Source organism: Aotus nancymaae, unplaced genomic scaffold (assembly GCF_030222135.1).
Source record: "Aotus nancymaae isolate 86718 unplaced genomic scaffold, 86718_ANA_hifiasm-v0.15.2.pri h1tg000033l, whole genome shotgun sequence".
NCBI lineage: Eukaryota > Metazoa > Chordata > Mammalia > Primates > Aotidae > Aotus > Aotus nancymaae.
The window spans coordinates 51,000,654-51,016,486 of NW_026988447.1; the positions used below are offsets into that span (position 1 = coordinate 51,000,654).

General features: G+C 38.1%; 1 protein-coding gene across 2 annotated transcripts in view; it reads right to left on the reverse strand.

The window, feature by feature from the left end:
* UGT8 (UDP glycosyltransferase 8) overlaps positions 1-8,790 on the reverse strand; it is an 82,288-nt gene extending 73,498 nt beyond the window's left edge. The window contains exon 1 of one of the 2 annotated variants that reach the window (XM_012472888.3): positions 8,561-8,790. The gene's annotated coding sequence lies outside the window, so the exon portion shown is untranslated. Of the gene's footprint in view, positions 1-7,833; positions 7,854-8,560 lie in introns of those variants that run through there. The other variant, XM_012472889.2, reaches the window with a different exon arrangement.
* Positions 8,791-15,833: the final 7,043 nt, after the last annotated feature.

Sequence of the window (15,833 nt, forward strand, 5' to 3'; positions counted from 1 at the left end):
GACCACAGAGGCTGTGAGTTTTTTGTTTGTTTGTTTTAATTAAATTCATTCTTAAATCAATACCATGGTTTCCTGCTATAACACACCCAGTTTACATAAAGCCCAGATATGATACTGAAACACTATTCCTTTCTTCTTGAGATTTTTTTTCTCCATTGTTTCTCCTTCCTTCTCCCCATCTTGTCCTTATCCCCTATACCTAACTTACTTCCCCTTCCAGTTTCTCTGACTCTTAAGTTTATCGCCATTAAGATATATTCTCACAAATGTTTCTAAAGTATTTTCAAAACCAGTAGAAAACAAAGTCAGTGATTAGCATTAATATTCCTTAAAACAGTTTTATCCTGGACTCTTATCAATACATTTAACTGTTTTTCCCTGCTTTTGAATAGACTGGCAAACCTGTTTGACTAGTTTTCCCCTAAGCAAAGCTCCCCAGGTTGGCTTGGTGAGAACAACTCAAAAGGGACAGCAGCACAAATGCAAAATCTATGTAAAACACAAGGGCCTTCTTCATAAAGAGAACCCACAAGAAGGGCCTGCTGCCCAGCACTAACTGCCTAGTCTTAGAGCAGCTCTCTCAAAGCAGGAAGACACCACCACTAAATCACTCTAACTGTGCTAGTAAAAAAATAATAATAAATTAAAATTTAATTCTTCTTGTTGATGCCTTTCCTCTAAATAATGGATATTATGAGGATGAGGCAGAATCAGATTAAGACTTAAGTGTAGAAGTTTAAAAACTTTCAGTAGATAAGACTATATTCAACTGTTACAGAAGTGTGCCCAAGTTTGTTGCTGTTGTTATTGTGTGTGTGTGTGTGTGTGTGTGTGTCTGCTTAAGCCCATTAGAAAAATCTGAATTTGCAAAACAGGTATTAATAAATCAGGACAGAATTTTTTCTATGATAAATTGGATGTTGATATTGTTTTAAATAGCAAAGTCCCTGTGGATATTTATAATATAAATGTGCCTTAATGTCACTATCCACAAATTTTTTTCTGTAAACTATTTCTAACATATAGAAAAATATAAAGATTAACATAAACATCTGTATGCCCATCACTTAATATTTAAAAAGTATTAAATGTTTGCCCTATTTTCTTAAATTCTATAAACATGATTAAATGTATAAAAGTTGAGTTCTTATACAGTTTTTCAGGAACCTATTACAGAATATATAACATGTTTGCACACTTGATTCTACTTTGTAAATTCATGTGTGCATTATTTAAACTTAATGTTTCACTTGGAAGAAAATTAGCCCCACAGTTTTTACTTATTAAAATAAGTTATAGTTAATGTAATAACTAAAAAGTCATGACATGGTGTCTTGAAACATTTCGAGTATTAAATTTCTTCAAAACAATTAAAAAGTACAAAATGATTTCGCAAATATTCTGTTACCTAATATTTCCAAATCAAGCAAATATTTACCAAATCAGTTATGAATGTAAATTTCTTTAATGAACTGGAATCCTTGCAGATGCATTTCTCTTATTCATATCAAGTCAATGGAAATAGATTGTACCTTCAAAATAAAATGAATATAGTGATTATTCCAAATTAATAATTTAGATGAATAGTACAAGACTACAAGCAAAGAGTATCTCTGAAATGTTCCTACTATACACCTTTCCATCTACTCTAAATGTTTTAATATTTACATAAATGTCCAGCCAGAGAATATGAACTGACCTACACTGTCCCAGAGACCCTGCCATTCATAAACCAAAGGTACAGTTTTATTTTAGCTATGCACTCCTAAATGCTATTCTGTATAAGTCAATTTCAACTTGGCATCTGTTATCTCTGTAAGGGAGTGCTGAGCATGACAATACACAGTTTAAAACTGAGTTGATGAATATACAACATAGAACTAGAAGAAAGCCTAAACTGAAAATCACCTGCACGGATTACTATGCTTTACAAATAACAGGATCATAAACCATGAAGGACTAAGCACAGTGGGAAAAAAAAAAGCACTAAAACTCAACTGGAAAATAGAGAAGTGCTGATAACAAAGAGTGTGGCTAGTGATTTTCAGGTAAAGAAAATAATCAAATAATAAAACTACACATATAAAATTCATTTCATCTTAAAAATATGGAACATCTAATTTTGTTTTATTCAGCAAATATTTATTAGGAGTCCTAAAAGCTATGTACTCCTCAAATGCCATAGAAACAAATGACAAGTGGTGAATAACAGAATATCTTAAAATAGATATACTAATCTGAACTAAAAAAAAACCAATAAACATCATTTATAACCAATTAATAACCAATATGCCTTATAACCAATTAGTAAACAATATGTACTATGTTCAATTGTTGGTTGATTCTCAAACCAGTGCACAGATGTAAACATTTTCTCAAATTACACACTAATTGCAGACAAAAAACATTCACATACATATGAAAATAAAACTCTAATTTAAAATTTTTATCTCTAACATAAAGCATCACTTCCTTCAAACAGAGAAAATCCTAGGGAAAAAGTAGGTATATTTAAATATTACCATGGTAGTCTAAATTTGAAAAAAAAAAAAAATCAAACCAACTTCTACAAATCAGTCCTTTCGTTATTACACAGGCTAATAAATATTTCTCACACGTTGATTTTTAAGACCCTATGAGATATCGAAGTACCTTTGGAATCACCAAATATTAAATTATACATTGTTATGTTTTGAAATCATCTGTATTGTTTTCTGAGTTTGTTTTCAGCTACTACTCAAATGAATAATCAATATCCTTATATATAATATCCAAGGAAATAGAACACACTTAAAATACTAAGAGTACTTTAAATAAGACATTAGAAACGTGTAGGTTTAATTACCAGGTACTTTTTAAACAATATGCCACAAGACCCTCCAGACTGGTGGAACCATGGCTTGTCCTGAGAAACCCAACATCTCTGCAACGCTCTTGAGGTAACTTCCACTCTCTCTTCAAGGACTTTGTTCAGTTAGCTCCCTCTGCTCCCTAAAAAATTTTCAATGGCTCTTATTCTACTGGCTTCTAACCCAAAAAGTTAAAAGTATGATCAAGTTTTCATCTTAAAAATATATTTTCAATCACTCTCTGTGAATTCTGAGAGCGAGTACTTGTGAAAGCAAAAATGACTGGGCACCTTCTAATCACAAATCCAAGTCCTGGTTTCCATAAGACAGCTAGCATTTGTTAAACACAGACCAGTAACCTTCCAGGCATTGTGCATGACAGACTTTATCTCATCTGATCCTCGCAGTAGCCCTATAAAGTAGTCGCTTCTCTCCCCATTTGGTAAATGAGGAAACAAAACTAAATTGTGAGCTCAAGGTCACAGAGCTTTTCAGGGGTGGGGTGACAGGAACAAGACAGTCTAATACTCCTCATTTTAGTACCTCACAGTCTCACTTTCTGAACTTTTCTCATTTTTCAGCTACTTTTAAAAGTTACACTCCCCTAATTTTCCTCTTGCCTCTCTTGTTCTGTACCTTCTCATTCTTCTTTATTGCTCGCTATTTCTCTACTCAACTCTGATTTTAGGATCTCCCCAGACCTCTGTTTCCCTGTTAACTTTTGGTACTTGCCCTGGAAAACATATCAACTTTCACTGTTTATAATGACCTATACACTGAAAACTGCTAAATGTTTCTGTGTGTCTATCCATTTATCTACCTACCTATCTAGCCCAGGACCTCTCTGCCCAAAACTTATATGCAATGGTTCATTGGACACACATCTCCAATTGGATTTTCTATAAGCACTTCATGTTCTACATGTCTAAAACTGAACTCTATCACTCTTGCTCTCAAATCTGGATATCCTTTTAAGTTTTATACCATCTTCCTATACCACCCACTCCCAATCCTCCATCAAATCAGTCACCTAATCAGAGATTCTACCACCTGAATGTCATTGTAACCAAACCCTTTCTCTCATCCCACTGCCAACACTTTGGTACAAGGACCTCAACCTCTCTTACCAAGGTCACCCCAATACCTTCTAAACTACCATTCATATCTCATGTTCCTCAGATCCATTCTTCTAGATTGCCGTAAGAGCTGTTTTCTGATCACATCACACCTTTGTTTAAAACAACCTTGACCTGAAAATAGTCCATACTCCTGAGGACGGCAAACAGCCCTCCATGATCTTGCTCCTGCCTCCAGTGATTCATCTTTTATGCCACCCTCTAAGAAACCGTTGGATCTCCTGCCCCCACACAGAATTGACCACTTCCAAATCTCTGTTCAGGGTATGGTGTGTATATCTCTATCACGGCACTTACAGAACAGCCAGCACTATATTGTACATATTGAAAATAGCCTGTTTTCAATGGGCACAGGGAGGGGAACATCACACACCAGGCCCCATAGGGCAGTGGAGGTATAGGAGAGGGATGTGGGGACAGGAGAGAGGTAGCATTAGGAGAAATACACCTAACGTAGATAATGGGGTGATGGATGCAGAAAACCACCATGGCACGTGTATACCTATGTAACAAATCTGCACATTCTGCACATGTACCCCAGAACTTAAAGAATAATAATAATAATAAAAGAAAATGGCCTGTTTCTTCCTTATCTCCCCCTTTTAAGCCTAAAGTCCTCCCAGGGCCTTAATTGTATGCACATCCCCAGAGCACAGTGCCTGGCACATGGTATGCTTTTAACAAATATTTGTCGAATAAAAGAATGAATGTTTATGAAATGCTTCAGATTAAAGAGATATGATTACCACTGTTTTGAAGACCAAATTAAATTAAGCCATTTTAATCAAATTTATTATGATTATATGCCTTCTCCATAAGTAGGTATGCAAAATATTTAAATAATTAACCTACTCTCAAGTATGGTTAGCAGGATTCTCAAATCATACTTCTTATTCCAGACTTCCAGGGTAGAAAAATATTAACTACACTACATTATGGTTAGTAAGTTTCAGTGGCAGAAAGTAGTATGTAAAATATCCTAGTATATAAATTCCTAAATAAAGACAATCTGGGCCTATCATTAAAAAGTAAACTTTTGGGCCGGGCACAGTGACTCGCTCAAGCCTGTAATCCCAGCACTTTGGGAGGCCGAGGTGGGCGGATCACGAGGTAAAGAGATCTAGACCATTCTGGTTAACATGGTGAAATCCTGTCTCTACTAAAAAAAAAATACAAAAATTAGCTGGGCTTGCTGGCGCACACCTGTAGTCCCAGCTACTCGGAAGGCTGAGGCAGGAGAATCACCTGAACTCAGGAGGCGGAGGTTGCAGTGAGCTGAGATCGTGCCACTGCACTTCAGCCTGGGCAACAAGACTAAAACACCTTCTCAAACAAAAAAAAGGTAAATTTTTTTAAAGAGCTGCTTCAGTTTCTCAGAAACACTAAGATTTTCCAGAAGACTGAACTGTCTGAAATTAAGACACCCTCCTAAAGATCTCATACACAAATTTTTCTACAAAAAGTACATTAAAACCTTTTATATAGAGGCCACCCTTCTGGAAACCTAAACATTTCAGCTCACAGTCCAGACCACAAATAAAGCATGTGAAAAGAAACTATCTGTCACAAAGTCTACAGGCTTTATACTCAAGCAATAGCCCACATCATTTAATGGAAAAAAAGACAACAGATAATATAGCAGCAGGGCCCGCTCACAGTCTGACAGCAGCAGAAAGTGATAGCTGATAACAGAAAGAGAACCCAGAAAAAAACATAAAAAGAAGAATGGTACTTCTGTCTCCATTCTAGTATTTCAACCCAGCAGGCTGAGACCATTTACTATAAACAAAAACAGCTCTATACACCTCAGCAAATAGCACTATTCAATTCTTTATGAATTCATAAAGACAGCCCAACAAGAAAAAATAACTTATATCCAATATCCTCCAAGGGAACAAGGAAGGCAGTAAGGTTTAGAAATTGCTTGTATGTTATAATGTCTCTTTTTTTTTTAAGTTTCAGTAATTAATGATGTGAAGAGTCAGCTACCTAGAAAATGTTCTTATGTAAATAAGTACCAATGCAGATGAAGTCAAATAAATGAGACATTATATCTTGCATAAATAATCAAAAGTTCTCACTTTCTAAGTATATCTTAGAAATTCCCAGGTGTATGTTGGAAAATATAATATGAATTAAAAAGCAACAAATTAATATTATTTGATAAACATGATTTTAAAAACGATTTGAGAATCGAAGGTGGGATTTTCAGCAATATTTAAAAGGTAATAAAGCTGACAGTTGTTCATAAGGTGCAATAAAATGTTTTAATTTAAATTAAATTATTGGGAAATGTAAACTGTCAACATCTCTAAACGAAAAGTAGGTTTTATCCCAAAAAATGGTTATAAGCATCTTTATTTACTGCATTGATTTATTTATTATAAGATGTGTGCCAAGTTTAAATACAACAAGCATAATCCTCTGGAAATCTTAAATTTAAAAAGTTTGAATTTCTATAGTAGTATTATCTGGAAAAAGAAGTATAGTTTCTGCTCAGGTATGCCCAACCTCCTAATAGAGTATCAAGCTTTTACTAAATATCGGGGAACTATGCTTTATTGTAGTTTTTAAAGATTCGTATAATATTAAGTCACACAACACTAGATGTCAACTTAACCTTGTAGGTGGCAGGAAATTCATACAATACTAGAGTGTTTTTCTTTGGCTTATCTAGAATAGTTGCTGAACAGAGACACATTCCTAAAGCAAAACCTCAAACCACGGAGAGATAGTTTTTATAGGAGAAAACTAAGCTGACTAAAATTTAATTCAATTAACACAAAGTTCTGGTCTCCTTTATCATGTAATACTGAGGTGCATGGTTAATTTTAAAATCTCCTGGGGACACAGTGTGGTTACTCTTAACACTATTAAAATACCCATTAAAGATAACTATTGGGTACTGGGTTTAATAACTGGGTGATGAAATAATATGTACAACAAACCCCCGTGACATGTATTTAACGTAACAACCCGTCACATGTAGCCCAAACCCTAAAATAAAAGTTTAAAAACAAGAAAAGAGTAAAAGGCACTTTCTATCCTTCCTTCAAATGGTGATCATTTTTTTCTAAGGATACATCATAAGCACACCAATTCGGAGTGAATATAGATATTTTTGAACATGAAATTATCAGAAATAGTAACAACAACAACTTCGTATCTAGCCAAACTGCCTAACATTCACGTCATTGATCCTGAAAAACTGGTAGTACAAGGTGACAGCCGGAGGGGACTTAAGATTTTTAGAGTAGTGTGTTTTTTTCTAATTTTTACCAATGGGACCCACCATAAATAAAAGGCTCTATCGTCATTGCTAACACTGGCTCATAATAAAGGTGATTCTCAGGAGCATGCCTGGTTTGATACCGCCAGCCACCCCTTCCCTTGACGACATTCTCTGCTGAGAACGCCTAGTTAGCGCAATCCAGCCCTTCGCGTTAGTTCTCAGGACTCTCTCAGAAGTTCTTCACCTTCTCTCCTCCCCTCCCCGCCTGGATGCTGAAAGGTGATGGGAACTCGCGGTACAGGTACAAAGGCTATTCCTTCCCTAAGGAAATGCTGCACTGTGGCGCGTTAGCGGTACTCAATTTTATAAACCCTAAATTAAACAGTGAGTTCAATTAAACCAGCGAGTTTGCATATACAGAATGGGTACCCTGCCCGCCTCCTCGGATTGTCCTTTTGCCCTGAAGCACTGCATCTACTTGCACTCTCCGATTCGGCTTGCCTCCTTCAAATCCAAAACACACCTCCCAGGCCCCCTCGCCGCTCCTCCAGTCCGTGGAAGGCGCCCTTCTTTCTGCCAGCAGCGCGTCCTTCTCTCCCTGCCCGCAGGCGCTCACCTCTTCTCTAATCCAGGGGGCCCGCACAGGCTTCTCTAATGCAAGGGCACCTCGTACCACTCCCAGATGGGCGCGGGGACCCGTGAAACCCTGCCACCCCTGTACACTGTCCATTGTTGGGGGTCGCGCGCGCACGCGGAAACGGCGGGCCCTGAAAGGTCTCAGCAAGCGTGTACAGCCCCGAGATACTCCCCACCCCCAACATCTCCCGCTCTCGTTCCTTCAGAGGAGGAAGAGGGAGTAAAGGGGAGTTGGAGAGGTGAGAGGTCCCGAAGCACCTCCTGGTCCTCCATCTCTATCCCTGTCCTGGCAGCTGGCTCTGGCCTCGGGGCTCCGCGGTGCCCATTCCCTCAGGGGTCAAGTACAAGGTCCTCGGCCGAATCGCCTCCCTCTTATACCCTCCCTCTGCCTTGGGCGCACAAACGCGAGAGGACCCTCGAACGGATGCCATATGGGAGAAACAGGATTGCAGGCGCTATAAGCGGCCAGCCTAAAAAGATCTCCTCACACTCCCTCAACCTCTGGCCTTTCTCCCTACCCCGCCAACCCCCACTATCCACTCCTAACTTCCTCAGCCCAACCCCATCTGCGCTTTCTGATTCCAACCCCCCGCCCCTGGATCGCAGCCATTCGCCCGGCACTCACCTCAGGGAGCAAACAACGCCCCCCTCCTCCTCCCAGCCCGCCCCCCGTCCGCCCGCTGGAACGGCGTGGTCCCTCCGCTCACCTCGTCTCTTGGCTGCCCCGCGCGAGTTTGAGAGTGTCTCTGCCGCGTAATTGTATCCGGGACAGAACGCCCCGTGTTTATGCGCTGAATCAGGTGTCGCCGCCTTCGGTGGTTCGGGGGTGTAAGGGAGGCTTCAGAGTTAGCTTGTTGGCTTAGAGGGCTCTCTGGTTTCACAGTTGATAGCAATGCTTTGACCGTGTCCTCCCTCGGGTCCGCAGCGCGCCTGCTCGTCCTCAGCTCCCCGGCGGGCGGCCAGGCCCCCCGCCCGCCAGCCGCGCCCCGCCCCGCGCGCAGCGAGCAGAGATGTTGCGCGCCGCTGTCCTTCGGCGCTTGGCTCAGCGGCGCACTACAAGGGCCGCCACGCGCTCAGCCTCGCATCACTTGCCTTGGGCTGCGAGCGCCTCCAGCTCCCCCGGCTGAGGCATGGATGCGGATGAGCCTTCTTACCACGCGCTCGCAGGCTGTGCGAGGGGCAGGGCTCTGGAACCAGCCACTCACCCGCTGAGCGCGCTTGGCTTGCAGCTGGGACTTTAGCGAGCCCTCTGGGAGCTTGAATTGCGAACTCCGGCACCCGCACGTGGCCCCGCCCACTGTTTCCTCTCTGCAAGGCGTGTCCCACGCCCTTTCTGCCACCACCCACAGAGTCCCTGTACCCGCCTTTTTTTTTTTTTTTTTTTTTTTTTAGAAGGAGTCTCGCTCTGTCGCCAGGCTGGAGTGCAGTGGCGTGATCTTGGCTCACTGCACCCTCCGCCTCCCGGGTTCAAACGATTCTCCTGCCTCAGCCTCCTGAGTAGCTGGGATTACAGGCGCGCGCCACCACGCCCAGCTAATTTTTGTATTTTTTTGGTAGAGACGGGATTTCACCATGTTGGCCAGGATGGTCTCGATTTGTTGACCTCGTGGTCCGCCCGCCTCGGCCTCCCAAAGTGCTGGGGTTACAGGCGTGAGCCACCGCGCTGGCCTGTGCCTGCCTCTTATCATCAAGGCAGCGCAGTATTGATACCGCGCCTTTTCTCACCTTCCTATCTTTCCTGCCTCACTCCTGCTGAATCCATTCAAAAGTTATACTTGGGCAAGTGGATGGAGGAGATAGTAAAATAAAGAGGGGGATGCTTAGGTGATCAGGTAGCTGTACTGCCGCCAACCCAGGCTCCAATTCTGGCTCCCTTGAAACAGAAAGCCTTAAAAAAAAGCGAGTTTGGGGATCTCGAAATAAAGTAAATTGGGTTGCTGGGCTCAATAACATCCCTCCTCTCGGGCTCGTGCTGAAAGGGCCATTCATGTTTTGCCTGGTTGAGCCTGTGGCGACTTTATTCTGACGAATCTGCCTTTGCCAGCTGCATAACCTTGCCAAGTTGGCGTCTTGTCCAGCAAACGACTGTGCCCAAGGCCTGCTGGAGCAGCCTCTCTGTGGCACCTCAGACCTGAGAGGCCGAGTGACTTTGAACTCCTGAGGTGGATTGTGAGTTTCATAGAAACCCAGAAAGTCTAAGAGTGTACGTGTGTGAGATTATATATATATCACGTGAACTGAATTGTTTTTTGTTTATGTTTCATATCGGGCATGAATTCCAGAAGCTAATATGCTGCCACGGCACACAAACATTACGTGTTTAAACGTTAGAAATCAAAAATGCCAAGTCAGGTCGTTCTTCCCTTGTTCCAAAGTGAGATTCAGAAATAGATTGGGACTTTCTGCCCTTAGATAAGAAAACGGAAATTATATTTTATTGTATATGTTATCAGTTAATGATAAATGAAAAAAACTAATATACACTGCTGTTCTTATAAAATCCATATGCTCAAGAATGTTCACCATTGGAGAGGTTTTCAAATGCCATTTCTAAAAAGATAATGCACTTTTTTTCTTTACAGATTAGAAATTTGAACATGTTCCCTGTGAAAAACACAGGAAATATTTTTCACAGCCTTTGTACCTGATCTAAAGAGATTACCATACTCTCTATACATTTCTTATTTAAATTTCACTAGAAAACCTAAAATAAATGAAACATAACATAATCAAGAAAAGAGAATTTAGACATTTATTTTAAAAGCTTTCTCAAGTGTCAAGCTTCAGTTGCAAGCTACTGTTTTGATGATGCATATGTAAATTCTTGTTAAAAACTTGATCATTAACAATTAAAAGTTTTTTTTTATTTTACAAAAATCTTTAAAAATGTTTTGTCACATCCTTGTGCTTAAAATGTTGTAAACTGACCATTGTTTAAGTTTTTGTCAAACTTTTAGATAGAAAAGGAGTATATATTATGTGTGGATATGTCCATGTTTGTTGTTTCTCATCTAGGTATTGTTGTCCACAAGTATATTGATTACTGAATTTCTCACAGCTCTACACAGTAAGGGCATTCCATAATGTAAAACAAGTTTAGTCAATCATCATATAAATAGTTGAAATGCACTGTTGGAGTTCCAAATGATACAATCAAGAACCCAGTGAGGTTCACTTCACTGGCCCACCCCACCTTTCCTTTTTTTAATGCTTCAGCATTTAGTCCTTAACATTATTGACTAACTGGTTGAATAAATGAATAATGAAAACATTTACTACTTCTCTTTAAGAAAGGTTGTATATTTTTCATATTTAGTGCATCCTTCAAGCTCCCATCCAGATTAAACAAGATTCTCCCTGACATCTTTAGTTTATAGATTGTTGAATTGGACAGCAATCTGTAGTGAGAAAGTTTCAGCCAATGTGGAATATGGTATTAAAATTCCCTTATTATTTCTACATACCACATATGTCAGTATTCTCAATTGTTATTTTTCTCAGAAATACTTGTTATAATTATTCACCCCTATAACTTTATTGGAAAATATAAACAACCATATGAGAGATACTATATAAGCTTTGTAATCATACATCATTAACTCTGGGATCAGACTCCCTAGACTTGAACTTCCGCCTCACCATTTGTTAGCTGTGTGATTTTTTGGTATATTACCTAATTTCTCTGTGTTTTGATTTCTTTACCTGTGAAATGAATATAATAATAGTATCTACTTCATAAAGTAGGACATAGCCCCTGTCACCTAGTAGTGCTCAATACATGTTAACTATATTATCTATCTATGACTCTAACTGGTAATGGGGAAAGTTAATCAGCTTTCTAAGTTTTGTTGGGGTGGTTATATTTATTAACAGATTTAATTAGAGATTTTTCTGTCCTTTTGTTAGCTTCTTTGCTACCTTTTTTTGACTGCAGGACTGATTTTTTCATACAGTGTTCTGACAAGACCAAGTTCTTCTAATGCTTCACCTTTTATTATAATAAGTAACCCAGCATTTCTTTTAAACAGTTCTTACATTCATTTTATTGATCTCATTAGCTGTACTGCATTCACCCATCTAGCAAATGTTTGTTAAACACCCAATTTATGCTCAGTTTTAATAAACACTGTAGAGAATTTTCTCCCTTAACCCCTAACAAAAATTATTTCATTGATTCTGCCCTTAACAAGCTGGAGAAAGGAGTAACTTGCAATAATTTTAAAAAAATATATAAGTATATAATAATACTGTACTTAAATGTAATCAAGTGCCAAACACAAAGAAAAAGTAGTGAGAGAAGAGAAGGTGAGATTAATATTAGCTAGACTTGTTAAACAAAGGATATTGGGAAAGATTGAACTTGACTAGGGCATGAAGAACAGGTAGGATTCTTAGTTCTTCAAGAACTAAAGGATATTTTATCTGAGAATAAAATAATGTATTATTAATCTTTCTTGCACTATTTTATAAACCAAGTGAATAAACCTACTACCTTAAAGTATATATTACAATTTTAAAAGTACCTTCTATATATGAAACTTGAAATATATTGCTTTGTTAAATTGTACTTAGTAGAAATAGTAGAGACATTACCTGCTGACAAAGTAATATATGAAAGGATGAGTAGAACATAAAATTGATAGATACATATATTATAATACATGTAAACACCTTGTGGAAGAAGAATAGAAATAGGGTTTGTTTTGGTTGGTTGTTTTTTTTTCCATTTTTATTTTAGATTCAGGAGGTATATGTGCAGGTTTCTTACTTGGGTATATTGTGTGATGCTGAGGTTTAGGACATGATGATGTTGGTAGTTTGATAGAAATAGCACTGAATCTGCAACCTGCTTTAGGCAGTATGGCCATTTTAATGATATCAGTTCTTCCAATCCACGAGCATGGAACGTTTATCCATTTGCTTGTATCATCTATATATATATATATATTTTTTAGCAGTGTTGTGTAGTTCTCTTTTCGCCTCCTTGGTTAGATGTATTCCTAGGTATCTTGTGTGTATGTGTCTATCGTACATAGGATTCCATTACTGGTTTGGCTCTAAGCTTGACTGTCATTGGTGTATATACATGCTACTGATTTTTGTACAGTAATTTTGTATCCTGAAACTTTACTGAAGTCAAGAATAGGTTTAAAATGAAGACCTCTTAAAGAAGAATACTAGAGAAAAAAAGAGTGTGCTTAAAACTCTACATGAGTTTTAGGCATTTTTTAGTAAATGTGACATGGTTTAAAAAGTTTTTATATGTTCAGATATTAAACTACTTGCAAGAATATACTCTTGTAATGTCACAATTAACAAATACTTTAAAAGCAATATACAAATTTTCCTTTAATACTTTCAAAAATGATACTTTCTAAAATAAATTATTAATGACACAGTTTTACATCAAATGACCCAGTAATGTAGATCATGTAAAGTAGAATACAGCAGAATGGATTTAAATTCAATCATAGGGAGAAATATGGGTAGCTGTACATTCCAACACCCCTTTGCTAACAGATCCAAATATTTGAATATATTGTGATCGGGCACCTTATACCTCTGACAATATCACTGATTTCACAAACTAGCTCTGCTCTTTGAGCTCTTTAAATGTGATTGTCTACGTTGGAGACCTGAGGAACATAGAGCATCTAAATGTACACAAAGATTCATTAGGTCTAATTTGATGCTGCTCTCCATAATAATAATAATGATAAAAATTATGGCTTCTGCATTTAATTCTAAGTAGTATTTTCCAGGTGCGATTACTGTATAATTTTAATTACAAAAATCCTGGAAGTAGGTACTGTTATTATCCCTGTAGCAGAGGGTTTAGGAATAAAACTTATCTAAGGTCACTGCTGGAAAGTTGCAAAACTGAAAACTGAATTGAGGTCTGTATGAGTCAATGATCATGCCCTGAGCTACACAAGCCATTAAGACTGGATCTCATAGCACAGTGTAAATCTTGGTGGTGGAAAGGTTGAAAAGTATAAATGCAACCTGGCCATTTGAGGAACCCTAAAAATTCGAGTAGCGCATAATCTCAGTCTGCTTTGTGTATCTCCTCTCTTACCCCAGAGCAACTGCTTTATAAATAAGTCACAGTACAAAGATGTCCACGATAATTAGGCCTAAATCTCCTATACATCCAGTTTTAATATTGTACCATTTTTGTTTTAATTCCCATTTCCTGCAGATGCTGGCTTGCTATGTTTATAGGAACACTAAACCTGATAATAAACAGAATGAAGATCATTCACAAAATCCATATGATAACAAAATACACCATTATCTCTTCACCTTTTCTTTTTGCTCTTTCCTTTTTTCTTTCCCATCATCTCTTATTTTTTTCCAAAACACCAGTTCTTGCTTTCAGTTGTAACTATTTTATATATATATATATATATATATATATATATATACCATACACCACAGCACATTTTTGTATGTATTAATTAATTTATTAATTTATATTGTTTCGAATAATTTATTATATTTTGTTAGGCATTGGGGACTACATTAGAAAATGTTGATCAATGGATAAAATTTTAATAGAGAAGAAGGATCAGGGGAGCAAAAGGGGATTTCTAGAAATTTGAAAATGATGGTGATAGCTGTATTGCCTGACAACTTCTAGACTCTCATTAAATGTTTTATAAGCTGTCTAAAGGAATATCCCATAAAGGAACAAGCCAAATAAAGCTTATATTTTTAATAATTTTAATTATATGATTGTAGACATCGTGTAGACATATATCTATATGTCCTTCTAAAGCGACATATATTTTCATGATTAGAAAATAGCATCAATGAAACTCTACTTTCTAATCCAGTACCTAGTAGTTGAAACTTTTTAAATAATTTCAAAAACTTCATGATGAACTCTGGTGAGTTGTAGGAAATTTATGGAAATAGAAAATCTGTCTTATATAACCCTTAAACTTTTCAGGCCTGGAAAGTTTGCTATACTGGATTATTAAATAGCCTATATTGAACCCTTGATAATTAAAGACCAATCCAGATTTTAAAGGAGAATACTGCATGAGCTCAAAGTTAAAACACAGCTTTCTTCCCACTTATTTTGTGGGTGTTACTTACTATTATAGTCTCTCTGTGTTTGGGTCATAATACCTCCTGATAATAAAGAACTTTATATACCTTAGTATCACGATAATTTGTTTTATTTTATATAAATGAATTGCAAGCTCCAGGAAATACCAAGTAGTTCTAATATTGCAGCACTAGGTGAGTGAATGAGGTCACAATATCCTTTTTATCTTATAGATGCTAATCTTCATCCAGATCTTCTATTAATTGTCAATTTCTATGGCAGTTCTCAGTTCCATTAAGCATAATTCAAAACTATCAAAACTTTCTGACCTATATCATATCCTGCTGATACCATGGTTTCTGTGCTTCCCAAAGCAAACAGTTTCTCACATAGTCAGCTTACCCTTTTTTTGTTTGTTTCTTCTGAGATGGAGTTTCACTGTGTCTCCCAGGCTGGAATGCAGTGATGCAATCTTGGCTCACTGCAACCTCCGCCTCCTGGGTTCAAGCAATTCTTTTGCCTCAGTCTCCCAAGTAGCTGGAATTATAGGCGCCCACCACTACATCTAGCTAATTTTTGTATTTTTAGCAGAGACAGCATTTCACCATGTTGGCCAGGCTGGTCTCAAACTCCTGACCTCGTGATCTGCCCACCTCGTCCTCCCAAAGTCAGGATTACAGGTATGAGCCACTGCACCCAATCAAGTCAACTTACTCTTATTGGAAAGTTCTGTAGGTTGAATGTGTCCCCCAAAAGTTCATGTGTTCAAAATCTAATCCCCGGTGCAACAGTGTTGAGAGGTGTGTCCTAGTAAGAGGTGATTGAGTCATCAGGGCAGAGTTTTCATAAATGGATTAATGTTGTTATATCAGGAGTGGGGGAGTCATAAAGTGAGTTTGGCTCCTGATGTCTCTTTAGCATTT